We start from the raw sequence: 7192 nt of genomic DNA on the forward strand, positions 1-7192 counted from the left end.
TACATTCAGGCCTGCAATGAGGAACTGGGTACCATTTGTTTGTTTGTTTTATGGGGTACTTCCGGCTTTTGTTGGTTAATCTGGGCGAATAGCCTATATCTTCTGAGTGTTGTGAACACATTTTTCTGTTGTTGTGACTGTGACATTTGAAACTTCATAAGGTATTCTGAGAACTGAATATACTGTAAAACTGAAGCTGAATGTCCAATGTCTGAACTTTTACATTAAATACTTAATGTCTACATTAGTAAAAAGGTTAAAACGTTGATTTAATTACTGACTTAAAAATTATACATTTAAGTTAGTCCATTTCCATAAGATCCTGTATACATAATCAGTGATAAGAGAATATCATGGTATGAGGGGATATAGGGGGCATTTCATAAAGAGTATATTTACTAATTGGATAATTCTGGAATGTATGTGGAACCCAAGGCATTAGCTGAGTAACACAAAAAATAGTAAGTATTTAGTATTTCTCTTGATAAATAGAAAAGAACTCAGGGTAGCGCCCTCAAATAATAGGTATTACACCAAAGGGGTGCTACACAAGCCATCCTGGCCCAAATGCAGCAAATCAGGCCCAAACATACTACTACCACCACCATGTTTCACAGATGGAATAAGCTTTTTATGTGGGAATGCTGTGTTTTCCTTTCTCCAAACATAACGCTTCTCATTTAAACCAAAAATCTATTTTGGTCTCACCCATACACAAAACGATTTAGCAATAGTCTTCTGACATGTTCACTTATTTAACGCAGAGGGGCAGTAATGCTCTTTTTGAGAGAAGTAGCTTTCGCCTTGCAGCCTTGCTCTTGGAGTGATCTTTGTTGATCAACTACTCCTGTGGAGGATAACAATGGTCCTGAATTTCTTCCACTTGTGCATAATCTATCTGACTGTGGATTGGTGGAGTCCAAACCCTTTAGAGATGGTTTTGTAACCTTTTCTAGCCTGACGAACATCAAAAGCTCCTTTTTTGAGGTCCTCAGAATTCTTATACTCTGGACCTCTCCCCACATACAGACATGGAGTTGAAAGGTTCAGTAGACTGGAATGAATGGTTAATATTGTGGTGCAATGAACAGAATCTGCTCTTTGTTAATAATTGTAATCTGTTCTGGGGGCATCTTAGGTTGTTCCATGCTGATGACCTGCAGCCCAGCAGACTCAGAGCGGACCTTCTGTCAGACAACATCTCCAAGACGCTACACATCATGTGACTACCTGCTGTAAGTACAACTTCCAACACCAACAACATTTATCATAATCAATGTTCAATTAATAGTTCAGCACTTGTAGTAAATTCTATAGAGACTGTGTCTGTTCCCCGAGCTGTACAAATACATAGAAAATTTCAGAAAGTTTGTTTTAGTAACCTAACTAACATAAAATTAGATCATACTGAATGCACAGCCAGCACCTTTGATCTGAAGCTAGAACTATTAAATATTTGATCTCTTAAGTCTAAGACGCTTATTGTTAATTAAATCATTACTGATCAGGAATTTAATATAATATGTTTAATGGAAATGTCTATTAAACAAAATGAGTACATAGCATTAAATGAAGCCAGTCCTCCTGGATACAGTTATATATATCAGCCCCGTCTAACTGGCAGAGGAGATGTTGCACTCATCTATAGACATAATCTAGATGTCACACAAAAACCTAGTCATAAATTTAACTCTTAAAGTTCTTTATACCTGTATAACATATGTAGCCAAAAAAAAGTCGATTTCGCTAATTATTATTTATATATTATATTATTTATTATTTATGACCCCAGGGCCGTATACTGAATTCCTTAGTGAATTTGCAGATTTTATCTCAAACCTGGTTGTTTCTTTAGATGAACCATTAATTCTTGGTGATTATAATATTCATTTTTATAACCTGGAAGTCCATCTGAGAACAGCGGTTGTGTCCATTTTAGATTCAGTAGGGGTCAATCAAAGTGGAATTGTCACAAATTCAAGGTGGAGACAGATGCAAGTGCAGAATCACTAAAGCTTAATAAAGAACAAAACAAAACACAAAAATACACTATGACCTTGAGGCAAAACACTATGGCAAAAGCTAAACATAAACCAGAGACTTAAACACAGCAAGAAAGACAATGGCAAAGAAAGACAAATGAAAGACAAAGAGTGCAGTGCAAACTGTGGCTATATACACATTAGTACTCAGTAAGGAGAACATGATTCAGGTTCAGGTGGTCATGTGACTGTGATGCAGTAGGGTACAGTGGTTGCTGGGAATTGTAGTGCAGAGTCCCTTCTCTGCTTTACATGACAGTAATAGGACCTACTCATAATGGTGGTCACACTCTTGACCTGATACTAACATATGGATTAAATATAGAAAATATTGTAATATTTCTGCAGTCTGAAGTTGTCTCAGACCATTATCTTGTTTAAATTGCGTATTGATTATAATATTTGCACCTCGCCTCGCTACCGCGTAAAACGTACATTCATGTCAGCAACTGCATAGAGCTTTATCAATAAGCTCCCAGGGACGTCAATTAGTTTTGGATCACCGACAGATCCCAGGGAACTCGATCGGGCAACTGAATGCTTAGAGTCAGCACTCTGCTACACACTAGACACTGGTGGGTCTTGTTGGCTCGAATTTAGCCTATTACCCAAAAACATTTAAAACTCAACTTAGAAGCCAATACTCACATCTACCTCTGAGCCCAGTTGGAGATAGAAAAAACACACCAGCCGTGAGTGAGAAGAAGCAAGGGTCCAGCTTTATTGTTCCATTCCACCACACGAGATCCACACCGATGAGAATTCTCAGAAGTGATCCCCCATACCCTGAGCCTAAGCTCCAGTATTTATACTGTATTTACACACTAGATAACCCATAGGTTTCCAGAAAAGGCCTATTTCACTTACCCATAGAATTGAAACCAGGGGTTTTAATTTACACATAAAATCAGAACCCAGGCATTTCCAACAACCCAGGAAACAAAAACCCAGTGTTTCTATTTACCTAGGTTTTCAAAAACCAGGGTTCTCTTTTACCTAGGTCTTCAAAAACCAGGGTTCTCCCTTACCCAGGTCTTCAGAAACCATGATTCCCATTTCCCTAGGTAGTAAAAATGACGTAAGCAAGACGACTAAACAACCGGGAGGGACCTTGGTCTTATCGTTATCTCGAGGGGGGGGGCAGCCACCCTTATAACTGGCTTTCTTCATGGTTCTCTAAAAATTAAGGCTTTCCTTGCGAGACGAGAATCTTCACCATCTGAATCATGAGTAAGTTATATTTTCCTTTTTTTCCCGTACTTCTCATTTATAATTTATTTTCATATTTGCACTATATTTCTTATTTTATATATATTTATACTACTTGAAAAGCGGTTTACTGTACTTCCAACTTCTTAATATCATTACAGTTCTACTGTCCTGCATATCCTACTATTCTGTTTTTTATAGAGTTTCTCTATTACTATAAGATATTATTAAAGTTATTCATGTGTGTGTATGAGGAAGAGAGAGTGTGTGTGTATGTATGTTGTGTCTTGACTGTACGAGTGTGTGTGTGGGTGTGTGTTTTTAGCACTCCTCAGCTCGTACACTTCTTTTTGACTTTTTTCCCATTACTGCTCTTAAATTGCTCGTAATTCCAATCCGCCTAATCCCGCTTCTATGTGTCAAGGTGCCCGTTTTTCCTTCTTCTCCCTTATGTTTATTTTATGACATTTTTTATCCACAACATTTCCCCCTCTGAGGCTGTGAAGCCTCATACACTACCTTAATTAAGCGGGTATCTGTGGAGGAACTGGTTCTGCCGCACCCCATGGCCGTCCCCCGCTAGCTGTCGGAGGATTACTCTAACAAGGCCATAATCCCTGCGCCCGTCGTCCCCGTAATCCAATGGGTCCCTTACATTAACCACTTCTACGCAACACTGATCCGAACAGGAGCTGAGGAGGTTTTGTAGACCTGGTGGGAGACGTGCTAGTGTTGTGCGCCCTGGGGTCTCATAGTAGATTGGCAGCTGGAGAATGGGCCTTAGGACCCCCCTACATCCACTTTGCGCCGGACATGTGTAGATGTACCTAGCCATAACTCTTAACCCTTAACTTACTTCTCCTTTTAACTATGTATATATATATCATTTCAAATCTAACTACCTTGATTATACGTTTGTTTGCCTACATCGATTATAAGTGTGATTAACCGAGTTCCCCTAATCATTCATTACTACTACTATTGCCGTACGTATGAGTACACTACAGTAACTAACTACTTGATCTACACGTCCCTATCTTTCTCAACTAGGCCTGTCAGCCCACAGTTTTGTATTTGTCGGGACCTGCAGATTCTTCCTTCCCCTCAAAAACCAAACCCCAGTCTTTCGCAGTCAGGGGTGGGCGAAAAAACCTCTTATGAGGAAAAATTCCCACCCGGCCAGCACTATGTGCTCGGCAGCACCATTATACTTTTCTGTGCCTGATTGCGTCACATCACAAACATTTTATAACATTTTATAACAATACTTGACAGTCTGTTGTATGCAGTATCTGTATCTCTCTGTATGCTGGTTGTCTTCAGCTCAAGCACTTTACGTACTGTAGAGAGCCACCCTTTGGGGAGAGGTTAGGCTAGCACGTACACCCAGGGTATGGATCTTCACATCTTCTCATCCTGTCTGCCACAGAGCAGACCCCCCGTTGACGCTTCGTACCGGACCTTCACGTGTTCCCCACCATCTCGTCATTGGAGGATTGAGCATCCTCCAGGGGTTGCATGTTCTAGTCCGCTGCTGCCCTGTAGTCAGCCTTCTCTCGCGGCTCCGGGACTCCCACCTCCGGGTGAACACCTCCGAACACCTCCGAACACCTCCGAACACCTCCGAACACCTCCCCCCGTTGAGGCGGTGACGCCTCACACATAACACTGATAACACTGTACTTAGCTGTGTTCCTGTGAATAGATAGCTCCATACATAATAGTTAGTGGTCTTATATATGTTTTTCGATTCATCTGCAATTACTCCAGCGGCCGTCCATCATAAGGAACAGACACAGACATGGGTCGACCCATAAGCATTTCATGCGGTGTTAGATACATATTGCTGTTAGTCTGCATGTGATAGGTCATTAGTGCAAGAGGTAGAGCATCTACCGAAATACGTTTAGTATCAGCACAAATTGTATCCAACACACATCAGGGTATGCCAGACCTATCCCTGGTCAAGGAAAAAAAAAATAAAATAATAATCTTGAGCACACTTCAGGTGACCCTCCATCGTTGCCTGCAAGTACAGAGATCATTCCTCTACCTTCCCCCTCTGAGGCTAAGATCAGGGGCAGCTGTAATACATACAGCAAGAAGTGCAGTCAGAATTCAATTAAACTATTTGTTCGATAAGTGCCGTTCCAATTGTTTCCTAGAACCTCATTGCATTCAAACAACTCCAAACAGACGACACAATCCATGGGCCTAAACGTCAGTATTTATATTATTTTTTATTTATTTTTTATTATATATATATTTTTTTTTAACAATTCTACCCTTAACCAGGTTGCATTCTTTAGTGATAGACTTCTATTCAGCCAATTGGGCAGAACAGGGTGTTCATAATGTTTGTGAAATTTCAGACCCAAAACTTTTAAGCTCAACGAAATACAAATTTCGGCTGGGCAATCGTGAGTGTTCTCAGTGACTGGCTCCACAGAATTAATGACACCACTACAACACTTACAGTTGGTGAGTTAGGCACACTAACAGGTTTAAGAATTTTAGTTCGGGTGGCACATCGATTAACCCCATATCCCCATATCATGTTCTTTCAAAATAGAAATGACCTGGTGTGATAAACGTAAGATCGATGTGTGAGAGAGCAATTTTCCCAATGATCTGCACTAAGAGAGCCTCTCCAGCCTGGCAATCCTTGTGCTACCAAATCCATTGTTTTCAATACATAAATTTCAGCCCTGTAAGCGCCCCATTCCCCTGAGCCAGGACCCCCCCCAGCAGCACCCCCCTTTTCCAGCCACACGTGAGACACAGTCTTTGTTATTGTTTGTCAGCCATAGTTCAGGTGCAAAGCATAAGTTCATTTCAATGTCAGGCTTGTCCAAAGAACACCCGGATCTCAGGATGTTGTCCTTTAGTGAGCAATCAGTGATCCACTGCAGACCATACTTGATAACGTCCAGGAACATTTGTTGTGCTTTTATGGGGCGGAGGATGACCCCAATCATGTCCTGACGGCCTTGGGAGCGTGCAAGGGAGTCTATGACCACAGAGGAGTACACCACAGGGGAGCCCACAGCCCCGCGAAGGAGACGCTTCCAGGTGTACTACCTATCTAGGAATTGTTAAGAGGAATAATGACCTTGAGCTCTCACATGCAGTCATTTGGAAAAAGCGCTGATCCATAATAATATCATGTGGAATGGAATTACAGTTACAGGTTACAATTGGAACATCTTATATATATATATATATATATATATATATATATATATATATATATATATATATATATTCTATATACATCATACTATAAATAATGGTTACTGGGTGGGTTGGTTGTATCGCAAAACTTATCGCTTTTGTTATCACAGCTTGCTGTAATAATGCTAGACTAAGTGGGCATGTCCTTTCAAGATATTGTTTACAGGGCTATAGTACTTGGAAACTGGAGACAGACAACTGGGAACACACAACTGCAAAACCCATCATTAAATGTCCAATTTATGCATCAGATCTGGTCCTTAAAACAGTGAATATTTATCGTGATTTACTATACCCTGATTTTAATAACGCAGGAAGCTATTAAAAACAATTCAATATGAGGAGTTCGGTTTTTAACGTGTTAAGACTTCTGATGTTTACAGATCACTCAAGTTCGATATAACCACATCACAAGGCCCTGATTGTGTGGAGTCTGTATTTCTAAAGTTAGCAGTTGATATTATTTCATCTCTTTTAATTTATCATGTTAATCTTTCATTAGACAATGAGGTTATACCAGAAATTTGGAAATCAGTTTTCTTATTTATTTATTACATTAAATCAGGGACATCCAACTATATTAGATCATTACAATCCAATAACAAGACCTCCTCGCCTATGTCCCTTGTAGAAAGCTTTTTCAGTAAATCGTTCATGTTATCAGTCTGCAAGAAGTCTAAGGTCATACAAACATATCAGCACAACTG

At 40.0% G+C, this 7192-nt stretch overlaps 1 long non-coding RNA gene across 1 annotated transcript; it reads right to left on the minus strand.

Moving 5' to 3' along the window:
* Positions 1-2739: 2739 nt before the first annotated feature.
* On the minus strand, positions 2740-6016 carry LOC128633094 (uncharacterized). Its single transcript, XR_008396766.1, has 2 exons — positions 4873-6016; positions 2740-4842 (listed from the first exon to the last, which is right to left on the minus strand). It is a non-coding gene; the product is annotated as an uncharacterized LOC128633094 (long non-coding RNA).
* Between the last annotated feature and the right edge of the window lie 1176 nt (positions 6017-7192).

The sequence above is a fragment of the Ictalurus punctatus genome, chromosome 7 (genome assembly GCF_001660625.3).
Source record: "Ictalurus punctatus breed USDA103 chromosome 7, Coco_2.0, whole genome shotgun sequence".
NCBI classification, from domain to species: domain Eukaryota; kingdom Metazoa; phylum Chordata; class Actinopteri; order Siluriformes; family Ictaluridae; genus Ictalurus; species Ictalurus punctatus.